The 20,032-nt window shown below is 41.7% G+C and overlaps 1 protein-coding gene across 1 annotated transcript in view; it reads left to right on the top strand.

Moving 5' to 3' along the window:
* The window catches only part of mrc1a (mannose receptor, C type 1a), a 122,120-nt gene that overhangs the window by 21,847 nt on the left and 80,241 nt on the right, over positions 1-20,032 (top strand). The gene's annotated exons all lie outside the window — the stretch shown is intronic.

Here is a 20,032-nt window from a genome sequence, read left to right as displayed (position 1 = left end):
GTGGTCTGAAGGGACCACAAGCAACTTCTCCATCTACTATTTTCTCTCATCCAACTGAGCCCACAGAACCTAGGATCCCTTACTATTGGTTCAGCCCTCTGAATGAAACAACCTTTGATTGTGAGAGTGAAGAGTCATTGTCAGACAGCACAGAAACTGGTCCTTTGGCCCAATTTGGCCGGGCTATAACAATATTTAAACAACATTTAAAAGATATTTGTTCAGGTACATGGATAGGAAAGGTTTAGAGGGACATGAGCCTAACATGGGCAGGGGGAACTAGGTAGGACATCTTGATCAGCATTGGCAAGATGGGCTGAATGGCCTGTTTCTGTGTTTTAGACTTTAGAGATACAGTACAGAAATAGGCCCTTTGGCCCACCAAGTCCAGGCCAACCAGCGATCACCCCGTACACTAACACTATCCAACACACTAGTTTTAGTTTTAGTGTAGTTTATTGTCACATGCAGCAAGATCTTTGGAGTGTGGGAGGAAATTGGAGCATCTGGAGAAAACCCACATGGTAACAGGGAGAATGTACAAACTCCATACAAACAGTATCCATAGTCAGGATCAAATCTGGGTCTCTGGCGCCGTATGTCAACAGCTCTACTAATGTGCCGTTGTGCTGCCCTGTGCAGTATGATTTTATAAATCTATAGCTAGTTGTTATAACTGAGCTTGTACCATTTGCCTCCATTTGGCCCATATCCTTCTCAACCTTTCCTATTCACGTACCTGCTCAAATTTATTTTCAATGTTACTATTGTTCCTGTCTCTAGAGCTTTCTCTGGCAGCTTGTTCCTTAACCCTAACCCTAACCCTAACCCTAACCCTAATAGGCAGTGTGTATAGCTAATAGGCAGTGTGTGAGGCAGGAGGCAGAAAAGGGAAACACTCAGACCCAATATGTAGGAGAGAAAGAAGGGAAAAGAAATAAACTGAGAATAAGAAATGATGGGTCCCTTAAATGTGTATATTTTAATGCTAGGAGCATTGTAAGAAAGGTGGATGAGCTTAGAGCCTGGATTGACATCTGGAAGTATGATGTTGTGGCGATCAGTGAAACATGGTTGCAGGAGGGTTGCGATTGGCAATTAAATATTCCAGGATTTCATTGTTTCAGATGTGATAGAATCGGAGGGGCAAGAGGTGGGGGTGTTGCATTGCTTGTCAGGGAGGATATCACAGCAGTGCTTTGGCAGGACAGACTAGAAGGCTCGATTAAGGAGGCTGTTTGGGTGGAACTCAGAAATGAGAAAGGTTTAGCAACACTTATAGGGGTGTATTATAGACCGCCAAATAGGGAACGAGAATTGGAAGAGCAAATATGTAAGGAGATAGCAGATATTAGTAGTAAGCACAGAGTGGTGATTGTGGGTGATTTCAATTTTCCGTATATAGACTGGGAATCACATTCTGTTAAAGGGCTGGATGGTTTGGAGTTTGTAAAATGTGTGCAGGATAGTTTTTTGCAGCAATACGTAGAGGTGCCTACCAGAGAAGGGGCAGTGTTGGACCTCCTGTTAGGAAATGAGATGGGTCAGGTGACGGAGGTATGTGTTGAGGAGCACTTTGGGTCTAGTGATCATAATGCCATTAGTTTCAATATCATTATGGAGAAGGTCAAATCTGGACCAAGGGTTGAGATTTTGGATTGGAGAAAGGCTAATTTTGAGGAGATGAGAAAGGATTTAAAAGGAGTGAAATGGAAATTGTTGTTTTATGAAAAGGATATAATAGAGAAATGGAGGATATTTAAAGGTGAAATTTTGAGAGTACAGAGTCTTTATGTCCCTGTTCGGTGGAAAGGAAAGAATAATAATTTGAAAGAGCCGTGGTTTTCCAGGGAAATTGGACACTTGGTTCGGAAAAAGAGGGAGATATACAATAAATATAAGCGGCAGGGAGTAAATGAGGTTCTTGAGGAATATAAAGAATGTAAAAGGAATCTTAAAAAGGAAATTAGAAAAGCGAAAAAAAGATATGAGGCTGCTTTGGCAAGTAATGTAAAAGTAAACCCCAAGGGGTTCTACAGATATGTCAATAGCAAAAGGATAGTGAGGGATAAAATTGGTCCATTAGAGAGTCAGAGTGGACAGCTATGTGCTGAGCCGGAAGAAATGGGGGAGATATTAAACAATTTCTTTTCTTCAGTATTTACCGAGGAGAAGGATATTGAATTATGTGAGGTAAGCGAAACAAGTAGAGTAGTGATGGAAATTAGGAGGATTAAAGAAGAGGAGGTACGGACACTTTTGAAAAATATAAAAGTGGATAAGTCTCCAGGTCCTGATAGGATATTCCCTAGGACATTGAGGGAAGTTAGTGCAGAAATAGCAGGGGCTATGACGGAAATATTTCAAACGTCATTAGAAACGGGGATGGTGCCGGAAGATTGGCGCATTGCGCATGTTGTGCCTTTGTTTAAAAAAGGTTCTAAAAGTAAACCTAGCAATTATAGACCTATTAGTTTGACGTCTGTGGTGGGAAAATTAATGGAAAAGATACTTCGGGACAATATATATAATTATTTGGATAATCAAGGCCTGATTAGAAACAGTCAACATGGATTTGTGCCTGGAAGGTCATGTTTGACTAATCTTCTTGAATTTTTTGAAGAGGTTACCAGGGAAATTGATAAGGGCAAGGCTGTGGATGTTGTCTATATGGACTTCAGTAAGGCATTTGACAAGGTTCCACATGGAAGGTTGATTAAGAAGGTTAAATCGTTGGGTATTAATAGTGAGGTTGCAAGATGGATTCAACAATGGCTGAATGGGAGATACCAGAGGGTAACGGTTGACAATTGTATGTCAGGTTGGAGGCCAGTGTCTAGTGGAGTGCCCCAAGGATCTGTGTTGGGTCCACTGTTGTTTGTCATTTACATTAATGATCTGGATGATGGTGTGGCAAATTGGATTAGTAAATATGCAGATGATACTAAGATAGGTGGAGTAGTTGATAGTGAGGTAGATTTTCAAAGTCTACAGAGAGACTTGGGCCTTTTGGAAGGGTGGGCTGAAAGATGGCAGATGGAGTTTAATGCTGATAAGTGTGAGGTGCTGCATTTTGGTAGGACAAATCAAAATAGGACGTACAGGGTAAATGGTAGGGAATTGAGGAATGCAGTGGAACAGAGGGATCTGGGAATAACTGTGCATTGTTCCCTGAAGGTGGAATCGCACGTGGATAGGGTGGTGAAGAAGGCGTTTGGTATGCTTGCCTTTATAAATCAGAGCATCGAGTATAGAAGTTGGGATGTAATGTTGAAATTGTACAGGGCATTGGTGAGGCCGAATCTGGAGTATGGTGTGCAGTTCTGGTCGCCAAATTATAGGAAGGATGTCGACAAAATGGAGAGGGTACAGAGGAGATTTACTAGAATGTTGCCTGGGTTTCAGCACTTAGGCTACAGAGAGAGGTTGAACAGGTTGGGTCTTTATTCTTTGGAGCGTAGAAGGTTGAGGGGGGACTTGATAGAGGTTTTTAAAATTTTGAGAGGGACGGACAGAGTTGACGTGGGTAGGCTTTTCCCTTTGAGAGTGGGGAAGATTCCAACAAGGGGACATAGCTTCAGAATTGAGGGACAAAGGTTTAGGGGTAACATGAGGGGGAACTTCTTTACTCAGAGGGTTGTGGCAGTATGGAATGGGCTTCCGGTGGAAGTGGTGGAGGCTGGCTCGATTTTATTATTTAAGAGTAAATTGGATAGATATATGGATAAGAGGGGATTAGAGGGTTATGGTCTGAGTGCAGGTAGATGAGACTAGGTCAGGGAAAATGGTCGGCGTGGACTGGTAGGGCCAGACAGGCCTGTTTCCGTGCTGTAGTTGTTATATGTTATATGTTATATGCACTACCCTCTGGGTGAAGGAATTGTGCCTCTGTCCTCTTTTAAAGCTTTGCCATTTCATGTTATGCCTATGCCCTTTAGTTCTGGGCTCCTCTACCCTTGGAAGAAGACCATGACCACTTCCCTTGCCATTTCATGTTATGCCTATGCCCTTTAGTTCTGGGCTCCTCTACCCTTGGAAGAAGACCATGAACACTTCCCTTATCTTGGGTAGACACGAAATGTTGGAGTAACTCAGCAGGTCAGGCAGCATCTCAGGAGAGAAGGAATGGGTGGCGTTTTGGGTCGAGACCCTTCTTCAGACTGATGTTTAGCAACAACCACTTCCCTTATCTTTATCGCTCTTATGATTTTGTATACCTCATCAAGTAATGAAGACTGTAGTGAGTGTTTCTCTATGTGGGCAAATAGTTTCAATGGTTGAGAGGTTGTAATTGTGAGTGTGGAGTGAGATGTGTATGTGTGAGTGCTGAGGTAAAAGAAAGTGTGTTATCATGGTGATAATGTGGTGGCAGGTTAGAATTGTGATACTGGGGTAATTAAATGTATGGTTTTGGGATCAGGTCTGTAGGGCCTCACTCCTTGTATTTATCTCCCAGGTTACCATCTCCACTGGCTCCAACTGAGTTACTCCAGCACTGGCTAATGGGGGAAGCAGAAATAGTTGCATTTCCAAATGTGCACCACCTCTCCTGAAGCTGTCATGCTTGCTGCTGGTTGTCTCTTAGATTTTGCTCTCAGCAGTGGTTGGAATGTGCTTGGACTCGACGGCTAGTCCCCTTTAAGAGTTGGAGGAAGGACATTGATTGATTCCAGCAGATGTGTGATCCTCATATGACCACTCACGTTTAAATGCACTCAGGTCTTGATTTCAAAGTGTGAATAATCTTCCCTGAAACACTACATGTAAACTAAGTATGATGGCATTGTGTTCAGCAGACCCAGGTTCCCACATCACATTAATATAGTATTTATGACCAATACAATTTCAAGCCCATAGTTCCCATTGCAGCAATATTCTGATTATGTTGTTCTATTGATAAATTATTGATATATTGATTCCATTCATTTACATTACATGTCAACAATGAGATGAAGGGGGAATCTTATTGAAACCTACCGGATAATGAAAGGCCAACACAGAGTGGACATGGAAAGGATGTTTCTGTTAATGGGAGAGTCTAGGAATAGAGAGTACAGCCTCAGAATAAAAGGACATCCCTTTAGAATTTATTTAGCCAGAGGGTGGTGAGCCTATTGAATTTATTGCTACAGATGGTAATGGAGGCCAAGACATTGTGTATTTTTAAAGCAGAGATTAATAGGCTCTTGATTTGGAAGGGCATCAAAGGTTATGGGGAGAAGGCAGCAGAATGGGTTTGAGAGGGAAAAATAGATCAGCCATGATTGAATGGCAGAGCAGACTCGATGGGCTGAATGATCAAATTCTGCTCTTATGTCTTACGGTCTTATGGTCTAACATTACTGCAGAAACTAGGTGACACAGTGGTGCAGCGGTAGAGTTGCTGCTTTACGGTGCTAACGACTTTGGTTCAAGATCGAGTACAGGTGCTGTCTGTATGGAACTTGCAAATTCTCCCTGTGACCGTGTGGGTTTTCTCCAGGTGCTCCGGTTCCCTTCCACATTCCAAAGATGTGTAGGTTTGTAGGTTTATTAGCTCTGTAATTTTTCCCTGGTGTGTAGGATAGAACTAGTGTATGGGTGATCACTTGTCAGCATGGGCTGAAAACCTGTTTCCATGCTGTATCTCCAAACGAGACTGTACTAGGTGAGATGTTTGACGATATAACTATAATCAAGTTAAACATGAACTGGGCTTCAAAGCTGCTCATTGGTAAAGATAGAAAAGTGATTCAAGGGCACTGAGAAAAATACAAACAATCGATCATTAAAAGTGCCCAAAAGGAAAATTAGAAAGAAAGTTAAACCACTAATATAAATCCATAAGAAATGTTTAATCATCCAGGAGAGCTTCTGTTTCCTTAGTGAAAGGCAGCTGCAAAGTAATCAGCCTGGAAGTCATAATAGACTGAAGAAATGATAGCACATCCTTTATCCATCACCGGCAGCCACTGACCTTGGCAGCCAGAAAAGGTCAGTGGCATCCAAGACCTTTTCCTTTCATTGTTCTGCAGAAGTATATCATATCTGCAGAGTCTAAATTGCAAGAATGCAATTCTACTTGGTAGAATTTCCTGTTGAAAGCAGATCTGTTACTCTTGAGCAGCAATGCTTCTGATAGAATCTTAATGCCCATTGAAATGGACGTCATGTATAAACCTAAAAAGTATTTTTCTTTCGATGTCACCAAGTCTGTCCTAGTGCCATACTTTGTACCTGCAGTTGCTGGACAGTCAAACCAAGTTCACAAACTACACAGCCAGAGTCAAGTAGATTCACCTATAACTGTTCTTACAGAAGTTTGGAATTTAGAAGGATGAGAGGGGATCGTATTGAAACATACAAAATTATTAAGGGATTGCATACGCTAGAGGCAGGAAACGTGTTCCCAATGTTGGGGGAGTCCAGAACCAGGGGCCACAGTTTAGAGTAAGGGGTAGGCCATTTTGTAAAGGAGATGAGGAAAAGCTTTTTCACTCAGAGAGTTGTAAATCTGTGGAATTCTCTGCCTCAGAAGGCAGCGGAGGCCAATTCTCTGGATTCTTTCAAGAGAGAGTTAGATAGAGCTCTTAATGATAGCGGAGTCAGGGGGTATGGGGAGAGGGCAAGAACGGGGTACTGATTGTGGATGATCAGCCATTATCACATTGAATGGCAGTGCTGGCTTGAAGGGCTGAATGGCCTACTCCTGCATCTATTGTCTATTGTCTAAGTTGATGGATAATTCTTCATGGTCTAGGCTTTTTAATTGTGGGAGATGGAGGAAGGGAGGGAGTGAGAAATTGCCATCAATATAGAAACATAGAAAATAGGTGCAGAAATAGGCCATTCGGCCCTTCGGGCTAGCTCCACCATTCAATATGATCATGGCTGATCATCCAAAATCAGAACCCCGTTCCTGCTTTCTCCCCATATCCCTTGATCCCGTTAGTCCAAAGAGCTATATCTAACTCTCTCTTGAATACATCCAGCGATTTGGCCTCCACTGCCTTCAGTGGCAGAGATTTCCACAGATTCACAACTCATACAGAGTCTTTCAGCCACCAAAGAGATATCCTTTGTTTGAGGTAAAACACAAAGTACAAACCCAATGGGTTAGGCAGCATCAGTAAAAGGAACAGCTAGGCAACATTTTGGAATAGAAAATTCCAAGACGCTGCCTTGCCCACTGAGTTACTCCAACACTTTGTGTTTTACTTAAGATTTCAGCATCTGCAGTTCCCCGTGTTTCCTTTGCTCATGGTTGTCTTTTAGATTTAAAATAAAAGCAAAACCTATCAATCTTCCATTGGACTAGTTTAGAGTAGACCAGTTGTCTGCCTCAGTTCACCTCCTCCTTGCTGGATCCTATTCACATGTTACCGGTGATCAGCCAGCTACCTCTACCAGTCCACTGTTAGTGGACATTTTTAATAGTTGTTTCTCCTCGGGTACTGTTCTGCACTCTTTCAAATATTTTATAATCACTCCATTCCTCCAAAAACATTTGGATCTTTCTTTCTATTCCACTGTTACCTCTTCTCCAAACCCTCCATCAATGTGCATAAAAGTGATTTAACTTCCCAAAATGTATTCCTTTCTTTCACAATCCCTTTGATTGGGTTACCATGTTTCCATAGCAGCAAGCCAGCTCTCAGCGGTGATTAATAATAATATCTTACGTGATTGCGTCAAAATTAATGTCCCAGAATTTCCTGGCAGTGCTCACTTGTACACTTCTCTTCCAGTTCCATTGTGCGGGCTTTCCAGTGTTCATTTCCCTAAGCTATCGAATCTGTGCAAAATTAATAAGGCAATTAAAACATTTGAACAAGTTTTTATTTAAAGTTTAAAACCAATTAAAAGTTGCTTCTTAAAAAGTTAAATAAATGCAATCAAGTCCAAACAAAAGTAAATAACCTAGATCCTAGATCCTTCACAGCTATTGCCTCTCCACTGTAAAGAAACCATTGTTCTAGAGCCAAGACTAACCTAGTCAAGATTCAGTGGGTAGATTCCCCAGCATCAGTGCTGGACAATTACAGGAAGTTTGCTGCTGCTTGCTGTAATCTATGAAGCAATGATGTGCAGTTGGAAAAACAACCATCAGGAAATCACAGACCTCTGTCTTCACACAAGCAAGTGTAGAAATCCTGAACTTGCTGATATTCCTTTTTTGCATTCACTTTTGGAATCTGTGGCTTTGTTTGCACAGCCAGGATTTATTGCCTACCCCTACTGCAAGTAGCCAACTTGAATCACTGTAGTCGTTCTGCAGATGTTTACTCCCACAGTGCTACTCTTCAGAAGGATGATGGGGGACCTCATTGAAACTTACTGAATAGTGAAAGGCCTGGATAGCGTGGATGAGGAGAAGATGTTTCCACTAGTGGGAGAGTCTAGGACCAGAGGTCACAGCCTCAGAATAAGAGGATGTACCTTTAGACAGATGAGGAGGAATTTACTTAGCCAGAGGGTCGTGAATCTGTGGAATTCATTGCCACAGAAGACTGTGGAGGCTAAGTCAGTGCATATTTTAAAGGCAGAGATTGACAGATACTTGATTAATATGGGTGTCAGGGATTATGGGGAGAAGGCAGGAGAATGGAGTTGAGAGGGGAAAATTGATCAGCCATATTTGAATGGTGGAGTATACGTGATGATGTGAATGGCCTAATTCTGCTCCTATAACCTATGAACTTATGAACAGTGCTCCTGAGCAAGGAATTATACGATGTTGATCCAGTGATGAAGAAAGACCAAATATATTTCTGTATGTATTGGAAGGACACCTGGAAGTGGTGATGTTTGTATACCTGCTGCCTGCCCATGTCCTTCTTGGTTGTAGTGATTGAGGTTTTTGTAAGAGTTGTTGGAGAAGCCTGGTCAGGTAACTGCAATACATTTTGTAGATAGTTACTGTGTGCCAGTGACAGCAGTGGAAGGGATGAACGTAGTTCAGTATAGTTGATGGAATTACACAAAGGCATGCACCAGGAGTTCAGCATTGAACCTATGTTCTACAAAAAGTTCTGAGGCAATTTATCATGCTTCACCATTCAGCAATCTCTGACAAGGTTGACCATATTATTCACTTCCGATTTCCCTTCATTGACATTCCACTAGGTGGACTTCAGTCATCTCATCCTATTTGCAACATCACCTGCAAATATTTCTCCTAAATCATATCAACATGCTGCCCCTCACCGACCATTATCCTTCTAAGGCAGTCCCTTGAGTTCGAGGATGACTTGTTGGATACATGAATCATCGTTAGACGTGCATGAGGTCCCAGAAGACTGGAGGGTGGCTAATTTTGTCCTCTATTTAAGAAGAGCTGCAAAGAAAAATCCGAGGACTAACAACTAGTATGCTTAGTATGTGTGAAAGTGATGTTACCTGAGAGGATTTTGAAGATACATACAGAAGAGCATAGTTTTATGCATGGAGATCTTGTCTCATGAATTTGATAGAGTTTTTGGAAAAGTTAATCAAGAAGGTTAATGAGGGAAGGGTATAGCATAGACTACATAGTCCTAGTCTGCATGGATTTCAGCAAGGCCTTTGATATGTTTCCGCATGGTAGTCTGCTTTGGGAGGTTAGATCACATGGGGTTCAAGAAGAGGTAGGCAACTGGATATGTAATTGGCTTAACAGTAACAAGCAGAGGATGGTATTGGAAGGTTGTTTGACATACTGGAAGCCTGTGACTAGTGGTTAGGGATCGATGCTGGGCCCAATGCTGTTTGTCATCTACAGTGCATTCAGAAAGTATTCAGACCCCTTCACTTTTTCCACATTTTGCTCCGTTACAGCCTTATTTTTAAATGGATTAAATTCATTTTTTTAATCATCAATCTACACACAATACCCCATAATAAAAAATCGACAACAGGTGTTTAGAAATTTTTGCAAAGTAATTAAAAAGAAATAACTGAAATATCACATTTACATAAGTATTCAGACCCTTTGCTATGACACTCAAAATTGAGTTTATGTTCATCCTGTTTCCATTGATTATCCTTGAGATGTTTCCAGAACTTGACTGGAGTCCACCAGTGGTAAATTAAATTAATTGGACATGATTTGGAAAGGCACACACCTGTCTATATAAGGTCCCACAGCTAACAGTGCATGTCAGAGCAAACACCAAGCCATGAAGATGAAGGAATTGTCCGTAGACCTCCGAGACAGGATTGTGTCGAGACACAGATCTGAGGAAGGGTATAAAACAATTTCTGCAGCATTGCAGGTCCCAAAGAGCACAGTGGCCTCCGTCATTCTTAAATGGAAGAACTTTGGAACCATCAGGACTCTTCATAGAGCTGGCCGCCCGGCCAAACTGAGCAATCGGGGGAGAAGGGCCTTGGTTAGGGAGGTGACCAAGAACAAGAAGCTCGTGGAACAAGAACCTCTGTGAAGATAGGAGAATTTTTCAGAAGGACAACTATATCTGCAGCACTCCACCAATCAGGCCTTTATGGTAGAGTGGCCAGACGGAAGACACTCCTCAGTAAAAGGCACATGAAAGCCCGCTTGGTGTTTGGCAAAAGGCACCTAAAGGACTCTCAGACCATGAGAAACAAGATTCTAATATAATTCAATACCATACCTACGGTGAAGCATGGTGGTGGCAGCATCATGCTGTGGGGATGTTTTTCAGCGGCAGAAACTGGGAGACTAGTCAGGATCGAGGGAAAGATGAATGGAGCAAAGTACAGAGAGATCCTTGAAGAAAACCTGCTCCAGAGCGTTCTGGACCTCAGACTGGGGCGGAGGTTCACCTTCCAACAGGACAATGACCCTAAGCACACAGCCAAGACAACGCAGGAGTGACTTTGTGACAATTCTGTAAATGTCCTTGAATGGCCCAGTCAGAGCCCGGACTTGAACCCGGTTGAACATCTCTGGCGGGACCTGAAAATAGCTGTGCATCGACGCTCCCCATCCAACCTGACAGAGCTTGAGAGGATCTGCAGAGAAGAATGGGAGAAATTACCCAAACACAGGTGTGCCTTACCCAAGAAGACTTGAGGCTGTAATCACTGCCAAAGGTGCCTCAACAACGTACTGAGTAAAGGGTCTGAATACTTACTTAAATGTGATATTTCAGTTATTTATTTTTAATTACTTTGCAAAAATTTCTGAACATGTTTTTTTTGCTTTTTTATCATGGGGTATTGTGCGTAGATTGATGATAAAAAAAAATGAATTTAATCCATTTTAAAATAAGGCTGTAACATAGCAAAATGTGGAAAAAGTAAAGGGGTCTGAATACTTTCTGAATGCACTGGAAATGAAGAAATTGGAACATTATGTTATGGTTGTACAGGATGGTGGTGAGGCCACACTGAGAGTATTATGTCCCGTTTTTGTTATTCTTCCTGAGGGAAGATGCCATTAAGCTGGAAAGAGTGCAGAATTATCGTAAATTCACCGGTTAGGTACATTATGTACAGAAACAGCCCACTGAGTCCATAATCAAGAGTCGCCAGGTTTTGGAACCATTTTTAAAGTCCCAGCTGCAGCTGGCCGTAAAGGCCCTTTGCAGCCGTTGGCTCGATTCGGAATGTCCAGCGGACTGTCGTCGCTCTCCTCGCCTGGCCACCTTCAGCCTTCATGCCTTGGGGGCTCTTCCCACAGCCGAACTTCAGGGTGTGGAAGGTAAAACCCTTGGTTCTTCATACTAGCCCTGTGTCCAGTGTTCAATGCTATTGCTGATGTCCTCCACTTTTCTCTCTGGATCTTGGTCTTCAGCGGCGCGCAGGAGATGAACCTCAGACGAGGCTCCCACTCCAGGTGGGTTCCTGGTTCTGTGGCAGGTGGGCCAGGCTTCTGCCGGGGTGTGGCAGTGGCCTGCGGCCCTCTAGGATCTTCCCGGAGTTTAATACACCAAACTTTACTAGGTTATAAAATAAAACTTATTCCTGTGTGTTATAGCAATGCCCTTGTATCTTTATGAATACTATCATTTAATTGACCTCTGCCTTCCCAATATAATGAGGTGCAACTTCTGGGCAATAGGCACATTCAAAAACCCATACCAATTTAAGGAAGAAGTTATTTCCCAATTTTGTAGTTCACGTGGAAGAGTCTGTTGTTTCAATATTGAAGCCATCCACCAGCTCAGAACACACCAAACCAGAGTGGAAGCAAAACCAGAGGATCTGCTTAAGAATTTGTTGATAAGGAAAACAACATTTCTGATTTTTTTTTAAACCCCATCACTCATGACATTGATAACCTCAGAAATTAACACTGGATTAAATCTTATAGATCAACACTGACTTTGATCAGTTATAGATTTATTATTGTATATCATTATGTGTAAATTAAGAGGTTTTTAGATAGGCGCATGAAAATGCAGGGAACAAAGGGATATGGATAATGTGCAGGCTGAAGAGATTAATTAAATTTGGCATCAAGTTTGGCACCGACACTGGTCCAGAGGGGTCTGTTCCTGTGTTGTACTGTTCTATGTTCTAAGAAATCATTTCGCTGATTGATTGTAGTGTTCTCTCAATATTGACATTGAGAGAAGTAAGCAAATTTATTTTGTTAAGGTTTGCTACTTTGAATCATTTATTTTGTCCAAACAAAATTGTGTTTTGCAAATCTGCTTTTTAATTGGCAATTTCAGGAAGTTAAATTGCTGATGGATGTTTTTTTCCACCCAACCGGGATTATTGTTCTTAAATAGCCATTGATAAGATTCCTGTTTATCGAACCCACTTGTCATCTTGCATTAATGACTCATAAGGAATTTAGAAGGATGAGAGGGGATCTTATCGAAATATATAAGATTATTAAGGGGTTGTCACGTTAGAGGCAGGAAACATGTTCCCAATGTTGGGGGAGTCCAGAACCAGGGGCCACAGTTTAAGAATAAGGGGTAGGCCATTTAGAACGGAGATGTACCTTGACTTTCAGAAAGCCTTCGACAAGGTCCCACATAGGAGATTAGTGGGCAAAATTAGAGCACATGGTATTGGGGGTAGGGTACTGACATGGATAGAAAATTGGTTGACAGACAGAAAGCAAAGAGTGGGGATAAATGGGTCCCTTTCGGAATGGCAGGCAGTGACCAGTGGGGTACCGCAAGGTTCGGTGCTGGGACCCCAGCTATTTACGATATACATTAATGACTTAGATGAAGGGATTAAAAGTACCATTAGTAAATTTGCAGATGATACTAAGCTGGGGGGTAGTGTGAATTGTGAGGAAGATGCAATAAAGCTGCAGGGTGACTTGGACAGGTTGTGTGAGTGGGCGGATACATGGCAGATGCAGTTTAATGTAGATAAGTGTGAGGTTATTCACTTTGGAAGTAAGAATAGAAAGGCAAATTATTATCTGAATGGTGTCAAGTTAGGAAGAGGGGATGTTCAACGAGATCTGGGTGTCCTAGTGCATCAGTCACTGAAAGGAAGCATGCAGGTACAGCAGGCAGTGAAGAAAGCCAATGGAATGTTGGCCTTCATAACAAGAGGAGTTGAGTATAGGAGCAAAGAGGTCCTTCTACAGTTGTACCGGGCCCTGGTGAGACCGCACCTGGAGTACTGTGTGCAGTTTTGGTCTCCAAATTTGAGGAAGGATATTCTTGCTATTGAGGGCGTGCAGCGTAGGTTCACTAGGTTAATTCCCGGAATGGCGGGACTGTCGTATGTTGAAAGGCTGGAGCAATTAGGCTTGTATACACTGGAATTTAGAAGGATGAGGGGGGATCTTATTGAAACATATAAGATAATTAGGGGATTGGACACATTAGAGGCAGGAAACATGTTCCCAATGTTGGGGGAGTCCAGAACAAGGGGCCACAGTTTAAGAATAAGGGGTAGGCCATTTAGAACGGAGATGAGGAAGAACTTTTTCAGTCAGCGAGTGGTGAAGGTGTGGAATTCTCTGCCTCAGAAGGCAGTGGAGGCCAGTTCGTTGGATGCTTTCAAGAGAGAGCTGGATAGAGCTCTTAAGGATAGCGGAGTGAGGGGGTATGGGGAGAAGGCAGGAACGGGGTACTGATTGAGAGTGATCAGCCATGATCGCATTGAATGGCGGTGCTGGCTCGAAGGGCTGAATGGCCTACTCCTGCACCTATTGTCTATTGTCTATTGTCTATTGAGATGAGGAAAAACATTTTCAGTCAGAGAGTTGTAAATCTATGGAATTCACTGCCTCAGAAGGCAATGAATGTGATGAATGTGGGGTACAGATTGAGAATGATCAGCCATGATCACATTGAATGGTGGTGCTGGCTCGAAGGGCCGAATGGCCTACTCCTGCACCTATTGTCTATTGTCTACTGTCTATAAGTAAGCACTAGCGTTTAACAATTAACAATATATTTGTCATGAGGTGATAATGGTATTGATATCAAGTTTGAAATGAGCTGTTCCATCTTATATCATATGAATTTGCAAGCTCCGTGCATTATTGGTTGAGCTACATGTTTTTGTTACATTGTGAAGTGATTCTTGTGAAATAGATTATAATCAGTACACAAAGTGCAAGTATAATTTCAGCAGGTACGGAAGCATCTCTGGAGTACATGGATTGGTAAAGTTTTGGGTCAAGACCTTTCTTCAGACTTCAGAATCTGAAGAAGGGTCTCGACCCAAAACATTACCTATCCATGTTCTTCAGAGATGCTGCGTGACCTGCTAAGTTACTCCAGCACTTTGTGTCCTTTTGTGTATTAACCAGCATCTGTAGTTCCTTGTTTCTACTCTGATCTTAGTACCATCCAATACAAAGTGCATGCCAAAATCCCCAGACCGACAGACTGACAATTTGGACCTCACTGAAATCTGACGGACAAGCACTTTTTTATAGCAAAGGCAGGCAGTTCCATTAAAATATGTACATGACAATCGGTATACATGACAATAAACTAAACTAAATTAAACTAAACAAAATTAGAAATTATTTTATTTCTTTTTTACTTTTTTTTGGAACATGAACGTAAATGTTGTTGGCAAAGCCAAAATTTCGAACTAGTTGACCATGAAGCGAGGAGGCAGTTGAGAGACAACCTCTCTAGTAAGCCTGGGGTCGCAAACGATCCAGATCAAAGAAGAATGGCAGATCTCCTTTCCTGTAGCATTTCAGCGAACCTGATGCCAATCTGGTGTTTTTATGGTTCTTGTTCCACAAGCTTTTTAGAGTGTTATGGTCACAGAGTCATACAGCATGGAAACAGGCTCTTTGGTTCTCAGCCATCAAAAACCCTTTAGTTTAAAATTTCAGACTATATGATTACATTCATTTGCACGTAGCAACATTTTTAAGTGCTAATCAATAGAAAGTTATCTAAAACTTGATTGCTTAACTCAGTCAAGTCCTTTTTGCCTGTATAGTCTACTGCCAGAAGCTCTATCCAGGATTTCCAAGCAAATCACACATGCACAAATTAAGGTTGGCAGGCCTGTGGAGTGATGTAAAATGGTACAAAGTGCATGTTTTAATTTCATGTGTGCAAAATTCTTTTTCATCTTTGAGTTCCACCAATTGCACAATAGCAGAGCAATATGAGGAGACTTTTATACCAGGTATGGTGTGTAAAGACAATTTGACTGGACATAATACCATGGACCTTGTGTGGTAAAATTTCATTTCAGCGCATCTCACACAAAACAGATCCAAGTTCCCCTGTTTAACATAGGTTTTCCATTAGGCAAGTATCGCCAGTTTGATAGTATTTGTCACACAGCGTAAGAGTAAATCATACAAAGGCTGCAAGTGGTGAGGCCTGTAAAGTTCTTTCTGAAACTTAAACACTCACAAACATATTTTAATATCATTAGGTTACATTGGTTAGGGTATTATTAACTTCAAATCTCTAAACGTATGGCATTCTTTTTTACTCTGACATTTCGTGCAGATTATTACTTGTGTATTGCAAAAACTTTATTTTCCTGTTGAAAACAATTGCCACTTTGCAAGTTCCCATCAGTGACCCTGGTTTCCTTCCTTTCTTAATCAATTTCACAGTTTTTCCCTTTTTTTAGGTTCAGAAAGTTTTTGTTGTTTGGAAGCAGGAAAAGGAAGGGACTCTATTTGATTTGTATATATAGACCCTTATCTATTTCTCACCTTTGTCATGTAGCTAAAAGGTCCTATTTTCTCTGCCACTGATTTTTAATATAACCTTTTGATTAAACTTAAAATAATATCTGCCATCTGTTTGGTCTAACTCTTACACTTGTTTAAGAAGCAACTAAGGTTGTGTAATCAAATACAATAACATTCATCTCAGGCATTATGTATTTTGTTGACTGATGTAGGCAGAAGATGAGGTAGGAACTTTCTACATGGGGAACAGTACCATTCTTGGAAAGAGGAACTAAACAGAGAAAGAAAGACTTTGGTCCTGACCTTGATCTTCAGTGCTATCTGTGTGGCATTTGCATCTTCTCCTGTGACCGCATGGGTTTCCTCCAGGCGCTGTGGTTTTCTCTCACATCCCGAAGAAGTGCGGGTCAAAAGGTTAATTGGTCACTGTAAATTGCCCTTGATATGGACAAGAGTGGTAGAATCTGGAGTGAATTTATGAAAATGCTGAAAATTTGGATTATTTTGGATTGGTGTAAATTGGTGGTGATAGTCAGTATGGACTCAGTAGGCTGAGGGGCCTGTTTCCATGGTGTCATTCTACAAGATAATGCCTGAAACACTCAGAAGGCCAGGCAGTGTCTGTGGATAGAGAAACAGTTAACATCAGGTTCAGGACTCCTTAACAGAACTGGGAAAGTGGAAAAACAAAAACAAAAATGTAGACATTGTTGTACTTCGTGGCCACGCTGTACTTTTGTTGAGACTCTGGACGGACCACGAGTACACATATTTAAAATGTTATCATGGTGGAGCTTAACTCTAGGCTGTTTATTCCGTGGCCACCTGGAACCAGAGTGGCCACCTAATCACCTCATTCTCTTATATAGACATTACTACACAGGCAAACAAAATAGTCCTTGTGATACAACAAAGTAGTCCCTGCAATATCACAACAGACATGAGGAATTGCAGATGCTGGTTTACAATAAAAGGCAAAAAATGCTGGAGTAACTCAATGGGTCAGGCAGCATCTCTGAAGAACACAGCACAATGCACTGAAGATGCTGGTTGGCACAATTAACTGCATCTCTGCAGAACATGTATAGGTGACGTCTAAAGAAGGGTCCTGTCTGAAGAAAGGACCCGACCCAAAACATCACCTATCCATTTTCTCCAGAGATAAGGCTGACCCACTGAGTTACTCCAGCACTTTGTGTCTTTTTTTTAAAAGTGAGAAAACAAGTTCGTTTTCAGCAACAGAGAAGGTGGTGGAGTGATAGTTAGAACAAATGGAATATTTGATCAATGATCAGGCCATGAAATGTAAGCTCGTTTGTTCCGTTGTCGTTGCCAGATCTATTTTATCCTTCAGCCTAAGGAGCATTCTGGTAAATCAATGCTATATTCACTCCAGGGTCAACCTGCCAGAAAACCTCGGGTATTGTGTTGTAAACTTCTATGAATCCCCATCCTTACCTACTCCTCCACCTCACCCCATTTTCAGTGCCCACAATGTTTAATGATATTTTACAAAATCTGTTTTGACTTTGACATATTTTACAAAATTTGAATCCACAATGTTAGTGTTTATTTTGTCACCATTTTTGTTCATTACATGTTTTCAAGTTACCAAAATCAAGTCAAATGGAGTTTATTTTGATATGCACAACTACGGGGAGGTACAGGTACAATGAAAATCTTGTTTACAACCACATCCCTGGCATATAGACTCAGACAAACCACGAAAACATAAATTATACATAAATTATATATCAATGACATATAAATCAGTCTGAAGAAGGGTCTCGACCCGAAACGTCACCCGTTCCTTCTCTCCTGAGATGCTGCCTGACCTGCTGAGTTACTCCAGCATTTTGTGTATAAATCTTACAATACATTCAAAGAAAAATACTTTTCAAATAGTAACATGACATTATTGTGAAGTGCAATTAAAAAACAAGTCCATGGTAATGCAAAAGGTGGTCTGTACTATTCAGTTGCAAAGGTCCGAGGTAGGATGAGGGATGTGCAGGTTGGTTCAAGAAGCTGATAGTTGTAGGGAAGTAGCTGTTCCTGAACCTAATGGTATGGGACTTCAGGGTTCAGTATCTCCTGCCTAACAGCAACAGCATGAAAAGGTCATGTTTCAGATGGTAAGATTCCTTGATGATAGATGCCTGAGGCAGCACAATCAAAAAAATGCTTTTGATGGTGATGTTCTAGAGCATCAGAAGAAGGAAGATGCAGGTGATGGGAGGGATGTCCTAACACAGATCCACAGCCTTAATTCCCAGATGAGTGGAGAAGCATTGTCATTGTGGGTTGCCTAGAACATAGAACAGTACAGCACTGGAACGGGCCCTTCGGCCCACATTGTTTGTGTTGAACATGAAGCCAAGCTGAACTAATCTCATCTTCCTGAAAGAGATCCATATCCCTCTATTCCATGCAAATCCATGTGCCTATCTAAAAGCTTCTTAAACGCCTCTATTGTTTCTGCTACCACCACCATCCTGCGTTCCAGGCCCCCACCACACCCTGTGTCAAAATACGTACCCTGCACATCACTACATTTCCCTCTCTCACCATATAGCTATGCCCACTAATGATAGGATGGTTCTGTTGCGCATCACCAACTAGAGAGTGGTCCTAGCCTACCAACACCCTCATTGGAGACCCTCAGACAATCTTCAAACGACTTTACTAGACTTTATCTTGTACTAAATGTTATACCCTTTATCTTGCATCTGTTACACTGTGGACGGCTTGATTGTAATCATCTATTGACTGGATAGCACGCAACAAAAAAGCTTTTCACTGTACCTCGGTACATGTGACAATAAACTAAACTAAACTAAACGAAACTAAACCAATCACCCCCTTCCACTGGGTTATGGATGTTCTATTCCAGTGGTAACGATTGAAGAATAGATGATCTTAAACCTCCCTCGCATCCTGCTTTGCAGATCTACTGGCTCATAACATATAATTGCAAAACATACATTTCTCTGTACTTAAGCAAGGGATCTGTACTTCAAGATCTCGGACTACTGCATAAAGGAAGGTTTTCTCTGTGAACCTTCACCCTGCAGGTCTAAGCAGTGATGTGCAGTTCACCTTGACATATGTGGTGAGGTTGGAATGTTTATCTCAGCATTGTTCCATTGTGCGGTGGGTGGGTAGAGGAAACCACTACAGCCACTCCTTCAGACTCCTCAAGTAGTGGGCCTGTCAGGAACCCTATTGCCCCCTTCCTCCTTCCCCCTGCTGCCCCCTCCCCTCCCGCCAACGCACTTAACATCCTGATATTGCCCTTCTATAGATACATTGTAGGGGAATAACATTTAGTTCAAGGTAAAGCCATTAAAGTCCGATCAAAGTTAGTCCGAGGGCCACCAAAGAGATAGATAGTAGTTCGGGACTGCTCTCTGGTTGTGGTAGGATGACTCAGTTGCCTGATAACAACTGGGAAGAAACGTGATTGTATTTAGGCACAGTACAGTCTACCCTTGTTATTACGGACCTCTTTATAACGGATTTTGTAATAGCGGATGGAGAGTACCCACATAATCAGACGCCACTGTCCCTTTGAGAACACAGGCTGCTAGTTGCAAACTATCAAATTAAGATTCATATTGAAATCGACCAGCAATTGCTTTGATCAACACTTGTGCAATGAGACTCTATTAAACAAGGTAACAAACAGCCTTTAGTCATTTTAGCTTGCAGTAACAAAAAACATTTTTAATTGTTAAAAATAATTTGTATTGGAAAACAAAGTGACCGCCAGGTGGTTGGAGCGAATACCTTACTTGGTTATAGCGGATAATCGGCAATAATAGGCACCAACCCAATGGTCCATTATAACGAGGATTATCTGATTTGATTTGGACAGCATGCTTTTCATCTAAACCTAAACCTAAACTTAAATGGCATAATTTCGCTGCGGAACTGCTGCCATTTACCAGCAAGGTTTATTATGTCAATGAGTCCAGACCATGC

The sequence above is a fragment of the Rhinoraja longicauda genome, chromosome 2 (genome assembly GCF_053455715.1).
Source record: "Rhinoraja longicauda isolate Sanriku21f chromosome 2, sRhiLon1.1, whole genome shotgun sequence".
Classification (NCBI taxonomy): Eukaryota; Metazoa; Chordata; class Chondrichthyes; order Rajiformes; family Arhynchobatidae; genus Rhinoraja; species Rhinoraja longicauda.
Note: the sequence above shows the minus strand (reverse complement) of the source record. Positions and strands in the feature narration are given on the sequence as shown.